We start from the raw sequence: 7,638 nt of genomic DNA, 5'->3' as shown, positions 1-7,638 counted from the left end.
ATTCTTCTCTGATGTTCTCTGGAAGGTTTTGAATCCTCCTCTAGCGAGATCCTGTGCATACACACGGATGGGCTTATACCTTTTAGATCAGAGATGTTGTACCCTAAGGCAGAGGGGTATCTTCTTAAAACATTCAAGAGTCGATTTGTCTCATCTTGGTTTAAGGTGCCACTAACTATTACTGGGCGGTTCATTTCTTCATCCAAAAACTCATATCTTAGGTTCTTGGGTAGTTCCTTAAGTTCTTGAGTTGGTTTTTAGGAATTTGGTGAAAGGTCTGGAGTAAGATCCAGACATTCGTTAGTGTGAGGTTCTGTTTCCTCTAACTCGACATCCTTTTCATTCGGGTTTGAAAATGGTTCGATCACGGGTTCTTCTCGATCAAATTCCCTTATGCACTCATCTATGATATCGGTTGCATAACATGCGTCTCCTAGAATTGGTGCCATCAGGAATTTTGAAAGAATGAACTCAATCTTTTCATCCCCTACTTCGAAGGTTAATTTCCCTCTTTTGACATCTATTATAGCTCCGGCTGTTGATAAGAATGGTCTACCTAAAAGGATATGGATATCTTCGTCTTCTTTGATATCCATGACCACAAAGTCTTTTGGGATATAAATTTGACCGATCCTAACTGGGATGTCTTCTAAAATGCCTACAGGATACTTAACAGGCCTATCGGCTAATTGGAGGGACATCTTAGTTGATTGTAACTCTCCTAAGTTTAACCTGTTACATACAGCTAAGGACATTAAACCCACACTAGCACCTAAGTCTAGGAAAGCTTTGTCTATCACATGACTCCCTAAAATGCAAGGTAGAGAAAAACTACCAGGGTCTTTCTCCTTCTTAGCGAGTTTATCCTCGGAAATAAAGTTGCATTCCAAAGATTTGGGATTTTCGAGCCTACGCTTGTTGGTTAAGATGTCTTTGAGAAATTTGGCGTAAGACAGAATTTGAGTGATAACTTCAGTGAAAGGAATCTCTACATGAAGCTTTTCTATTACTTTTATAAATTTTTGGTATTGGTTATTGACTTTGGTTTGTTTAAGTCTTTGCGGATATGGGATTGGTGGTTTGTACGGGGGTGGTGGTTTCTAAGTTTTATCCTTGGCTTCTCCTTCCTGGTCGGTTTGTTTTTCGGGTTTTACCGGTTCCTCTTCTTGGTTGGTAGGTATATTTTCTTTAGAAGTTTTGGGCTCGCTCATTGCTGGGTTATGAGGCCCTTCATAAGCGGCCCCACTTCGTAACGAGATAACGTTAGCTTACCCTCGAGGGTTTGGTTGAGGTTGTCCAGGGAATTGGCCTCCAGGTGTAGTTTGTGGGGCTTATTTTTGTGCTACCTGTGAGATCTGGGTTTCAAGCATCTTGTTGTGAGTGATTATCTGATCAACCTTGGTTCCTAATTGTGTTATAAGTTCGTTTACGTGAATGTTCTGGTTTAGGAATTCTTTATTTTGTTGAGTTTGGCCCGATATAAAGCTCTCCATGATCTTCTCAAGGTTAGACTTCTGAGGCACAACTTGCATAGGTTGGTTTGGTTTTTGAGCTTGATAGCCTTGTGGTCTCTGAGGTGCATGATTTTGGATAAGGTTCTGGTTTTTATAGGAAAAATTCGGGTGATTCTTCCATCCAGGGTTGTAAGTGTTTGAAAATGGGTTACCTTGGGCGTAATTCACTTGGTCGGTGTTCAGGTCGTTCAAAAGGTTACACTTCACCGACTCGTGTCCTTTAGATCCACAGATTTCGCACTCTGTGTGGACTACCACTGCGGTGTTAGTGTTTGTAGACATATGTTTGATCCTAAGGGATAAAGCGTCCATTTTCGCCTACATCATGTCTAGATAGCTTACCTCATGTATTCCATCTTGGGTCTCCTTTTTCTCTATTGATGCTCGTTCAGTTCCCCATTGGTAATGGTTTTGGGCCATATCCTCAATTAGGTCACAGACTTCAGGGTAAGGTTTATTCATCAGCGTGCCACCTGCGGCAGCGTCGATGCTCATCTTGGTGTTATAATGGAGTCCATTGTAGAAGGTATGAGCGATCAGCCATTGTTCTAGGCCATGGTGTGGGCAGACTCTTAATAGCTCTTTATATCTCTCCCAAGCTTCGAAAAGTGATTCTCCTTGGTTTTGAGTAAATCTAGTTATTTGGTTTTGAAGAATAGCAGTCTTACTAGGGGGGAAATATCTAGCAAGGAATAGTCTCCTAAGGTCTTCCCAAGTAGTTATTGAGTTAGATGGAAGTGAATCTAATCATGAACATGCTTTATCCCTGAGGGAGAAAGGAAATAATCTTAAACGGATCGCATCGGGTGAAGCGCCGTTAGATTTAAAGGTGTCGGCTAGTTGGATAAAAACTTTTAAATGTTGATTTGGGTTCTCAGTAGCGAGACCCGCGTATTGGTTCCGTTGCACTAATTACAACAAAGATGGTTTTAGTTCAAAATTGTTAGCAGGAATAAGGGGGTTTACTATACTCGAACTAGGTTCCTCGTCATAGGGTTGGGCAAATTCCTTAAGAGGTCTCCGGTCGCGATTCTCGGCCATAGCTTTCTTAATTCGGATGAGTAAGAGGCGTGTACGAGTGTAACATTCAGGTTCCGTTAAAGGATCTACTAAATTTTCGGTACTACGGGTTCTTCGCATTTACCGACTAATAATGCCTTAGTCTAGACGGTGTAACAACAGGGTACGGAATTTGACGAAGTTGGTCCCCGACAACGGCGCCAAAAACTTGATCGTGTGAATTCGCAAGTGCACGAATCGCGTCAAAGTAATATAAAAGAATATCGATCCCATAGAGACCAAGTCGTCAATCTATCGATTACTATTGTTACGGTGCTTATCTAAGGCAGTATAAAAGAGATATTGGGTTTACAAAACAACGGTGAATAATAAATGCAGGTAAAGACAAGCTGAATGTATTTCACGTCAGTTAAGTGATGTTTCGATTGTCTAAATAGAATTACTTATGAGGCAATATTTTCTACTCTTGAAAAGAATCCATTTAACAGGAATAGTCGCTTTCGCGTATTCAGAACCGAGCTTACCCTTAAATTAAGGCCTTTTATTGTCACTTATAAAAGGTGCGCAGAACGCTAAAGTAGTAAACTTATTTTTAAGAAATAAGACTCATAAACTTAGTTGAAAAGTGATTTTGATTTGGAAAGTTTACCCAAGGAGTTTCCTGATTTTAAATCTATCAACGCGTTCGAAAACAGTTTCAAAAATAGTTTTTCCTTAAAGTGATAAAAATTCCTAGTTACTAAGCCAGAGTGCTTTCGCACTCCTCGAATAGTTAAAACTAACCAAGTTTGTTTCAGAAAACTCAAGTTAAAAATCAAAATAGCCTTTAAAGTATTTCTACAGATTCGATATGTAAAACATCTCTTTAACCGTGATCCTTACATTCTAACCTTTAAAAGATTTAGGCAGACATGGTAACACAAACAAACACAACGGTATTGATCATGATGAAAAGTTTGTTTTAGAATGTGAGGCGTAAAGAGCGAGTAAAATGTGTAAAATAAAGTAAAGCGAGTGCGGAAAATAAATAAAGTAAAGCGAGTGCGGAAAATAAATAAAGTAAAGCGAGTGCGGAAAGTAAATAAAGTAAAGCGAGTGTGGAAAATAAATAAAGTAAAGCGAGTGCAGGAAATAAATAAAGTAAAGCGAGTGCGAAAAATAAATAAAGTAAAGCGATGACAAATAAATAAATAAAAGCGATAAATAAGAACCTGCTCAAAACGGAGGGCTTTAAATTTGGTACAAGAAAAATAAACCTCCAATTCCTGAAGATAAAGACGACAACAACTCGAAGTGACCCAACTCAATCTCACTAAGGTGCGATAACCCCCTGATGTGACGGATTACCGCTTTTACAAATGATAAATATAGGCTTAATGTTGTAAACTAAGTTGGATGATTTGAAAATGAAATGGAACGAACTATTTATAGAGGATTTCGGCAGCTTGCAAAGACCATGATGCCCTCTAACTTCTCCTCAGTGGGAACGTGATTTCCAAAGGTGGCGCCCGCCATGTGTGTAAATGGGAAAGATCGTGGGAACGTGGCGGTTACCTCCTGGTTGAGGGATGATGAGTCATGGCTTCTCCTATAGCGGCTGCCATGTGTACAATTTTCGCAGAAAAACCCTAATTTTAGGTCTTTTTGCTTCGTTTCCTCTAAAAGGGTCTGAAAGTGCTAAATATATGAAAACAACATAAAAGAGAGCATAATACAAACAAAATGATAATAAAATCCTAATAAACATGTGAATTCCGAGTCAAAAACACGGTGTAATTCAGTGTGATCAGCGCTTTTATTATTTCCAAAGGAAAGGGGAAAAGTACGAACAAAACCCAAAGATAAGAAGTTTTCAAATCAAAACTAATAAAATGCCAGAGATTACAGGTAAAGGGGTTGGTTACACAGAAGGAAGGTGTTAGCACCTAAAGTGTCCTAGGTACTCCTAGGGAGCCCTTTTTTATGTGTGTATGTATTTTTGGCATAAAAGGTGTTTGAAATGAATAGAGTGCGGGGATGAGAAAATTATTTATTAATTATATTTTTGTGTTTGACAAGACCTTCGGACTTGTGCCTACGTACCAACGTAAAAATGAGGGATCAAAACCTCGTAGTTCGTGGTATCAATTTCAAAATGAGTGGGTTGTTTTTAATCAAAATTTAAGTTGAAAAGAGGCACAAAGGAGCCTAAAAGAGTTTGAATGAGTGTTAGTTCTTTTTGTCTTTTGAAATTTTAAGTCAATATGGTTAAGTTCATTTACAAGTTTGATTAAGAAAAGAGTTTAAAATGCTATGACATAAGGCCAAAGTTTCTAATTTGTAATATAGTCTAAATTTTAAAATCACAATCAAAGAAAGGTTTTGAAAAAGGGGGGAGAGATTTTGAAATTTAAGAAGTGAGAGGAGATGAAGAGACTAATCCTAAGCATAAAATTAAAAGTTAAGAGTTGAAAAGATCTGACCAATGGGATGCAATCCAACAGACAAGAATGTCATATAGAAAACTCACTTTCCCTTTGGACTTTGAACCAAACTATAATCAGCAAGCAAATAGCAATATCAAGCAAGGAATCAAATAAAGATGGCCACATCCAAGCAAGCAACTTCACAACTAACAATCTTCTTTGTCTTCTCAAGTATCAGATGACATACTCCTTGATTAGCTCAGAATAAGGCATTAGACATAGGTTCAAAGTAACAGTTGTATCAAGAACATGTAGCAGATGAATTCACGAGGATCCCAATACTTGCATCAGATGAAAGCTCAAATCGCAATAACTTGGTTTCATAAATGTTGGCGTTGGCCAAGTCCTTTTGCACATGGAATGTTGCCTAATTCTATGTTCAAAAGCTCATATCAAATCCAACGGTCCACACAAACATTTTTTAGGGTTTTTGTTGTTTATCAAGTATTTTAAGGTCCTAAGACCACAAACACAAACAAAATACACAAACAAATATATACAATCATAATATATGGCTCAAATGAGAAGAGTGAAAATGATATAAACATAAATAAGTTAAATGGTATATAAATGACAAATGAAATGGTAAATAACTTGAATTTAAATTGCATAAAGTAAATGACTTGAAAATAAAAGAAATAATAATAAAAGTTAGTCAAATGTTAGTTGATTATATGTTAGTGATGTTTTGCTTTTCAATTGATTAAGTCATTCTTTGGAGAACAACTAACCCTTTATTCACAAGCATGGATCCTTGAACGAAGACATCTTCCAAAGGAAGGAAAAAATGCCAAGTTTCCACATAATACCATGAAAGGGGGGAGACTTACAATCTCACTTACTAGAATGTTATGCCTTTAGGGTCAAAATTTAGCTCTATGTCAAGCAATTGTAATTGAACTTATGTAGAAGTCACAACTATATGAGGCTGAGCAATAAAATTTTTGGTGTTAATGCATGTTAGAGATATGGTATAATGAACCATATTCCTAAAACATACCACACATAAAAAGAAAAAAAAAATCAAATGATGGACCTATCTCATCCATACTTGTATTGGTTTATCTAACACAAAGTTATTGATGAACCAATTAGCCTTAGGATATTGAGAGTTCATTGGTAAATGGAAAGGATGGGAGAGAATGAGATTGAAGATGAAGAGGGATGGGAGATAAGAGAAACACAAATTGGTCATGGGAGTAATTTTATCAAATTAAAATCATTCATTCATTTTGGGAGATGAAATACACATTTCATCAATCCCCTAAATCCAATAATTTTAACTTAACAAAAGTCAAATCAACCTTGACCAAGGCTCAAACACATAGTCAAACTTCACAAGTCAATAAAAATGGCTCAACATAATTTCTACACAATTAATCAATTAAAAACCAAATTAAAAATACATTTAAATTAAATTTAGTTTGTTCAAAACCTAAAACCTCTTCAGAACACCAAATAAATGCCCAAGATATTTATCCTAGGTCAAACAAGGTCAAATGACCTTAGAGTAAAACTTTCATAATTTTTGAAAAGTCAGAAGTGTTTTTAAACAATTAAAAATATGCACAAAAATAATTAATTGATGAAAAATATCAAAATTAATCCAAAAAATAATTTTAATTTAGAAAATGAAAGAGGAAAATATTTAAAGATTTTTGGTGAAAGTCTCATATTTTTTGGATTAAAAATGAAATTAATATGAATTAATCAAAATAAATGGATTAAATGAAAATTAGAAAATAAAAAGAAATTCGAAAAAACAAGGGCCATCAGATCTCCCTCATTAATTGAGGTGGCAGATCTGATGGCCAGAAGCACGCATTCCACAAGTACCTGAGTCAAATGCATTGTAGGCTTGGTAAATCAAAAGCAAGGGACGAGATTAAAACATTTCAAATGGATCGTGTGGCTGAGATGTATGACAACACATCACCGGAGCTAGGGCTCCGGTCTCCTTCTCTGGTGGACCTCACCGGACTAGTCCACTATCAACCATCACCAAAATGAAAAACAAAGACATTGATTTAAAGAAAAAATGCGCAGGAGCTCGAATCCGTCCTCAATTTTCTCCAATTCCAAGTATATAAAAAGATATAAGGATTTGAATTTTGAGGATCATGAATTGAGTTGCTTCAATTTGACCTCAAAGCAACTCAATCTTCTTGCCTACATTAATAGGACTTCATATAACCAAAAATCATAAATAATGGTGAAGAATTGAGGAAGAATCGAAGAGATGAAGTTTTTGAAAATCCACCTTCAATGGAGCTTCAAACTGGCACGATCTTGATTCCAATTGTGCTTGGCCTTGCTTTAGATGCTTGTTGGAAGTAATTAGGATCAAGAAAAGGTCTGGACTCTTGGAGTTTCAATCTCAAAACAGATGGAGATTTGAAACTCAATTTTCAAAGAAAACCTTCAAGATTATCCTTCAATGGTGAGGGATTGGGATTGCAGGTTCAAAGCTTGGGCACGAGGTCCTTAATTCTGAGCAATGAGGGTTGTATTTATAGCCAAGGAGATTCATTTCCACACACTTCCAAATTTGGAAGAAATGAGAAATTCTCTTTGCATGCTTGCATGGGTGTGTGATAGGCCCATCAAGTGATGTAATCAGGTCCAAAAATGAGTGAGAA

At 36.6% G+C, this 7,638-nt stretch overlaps 1 non-coding gene across 1 annotated transcript; it reads left to right on the top strand.

The window, feature by feature from the left end:
• The first annotated feature begins 2,064 nt into the window (after positions 1-2,064).
• On the top strand, positions 2,065-2,171 carry LOC127116049 (small nucleolar RNA R71). Its single transcript, XR_007801037.1, has one exon. It is a non-coding gene; the product is annotated as a small nucleolar RNA R71 (small nucleolar RNA).
• Positions 2,172-7,638: the final 5,467 nt, after the last annotated feature.

Source organism: Lathyrus oleraceus, chromosome 1 (genome assembly GCF_024323335.1).
Source record: "Lathyrus oleraceus cultivar Zhongwan6 chromosome 1, CAAS_Psat_ZW6_1.0, whole genome shotgun sequence".
NCBI lineage: Eukaryota > Viridiplantae > Streptophyta > Magnoliopsida > Fabales > Fabaceae > Lathyrus > Lathyrus oleraceus.
Note: the sequence above shows the minus strand (reverse complement) of the source record. Positions and strands in the feature narration are given on the sequence as shown.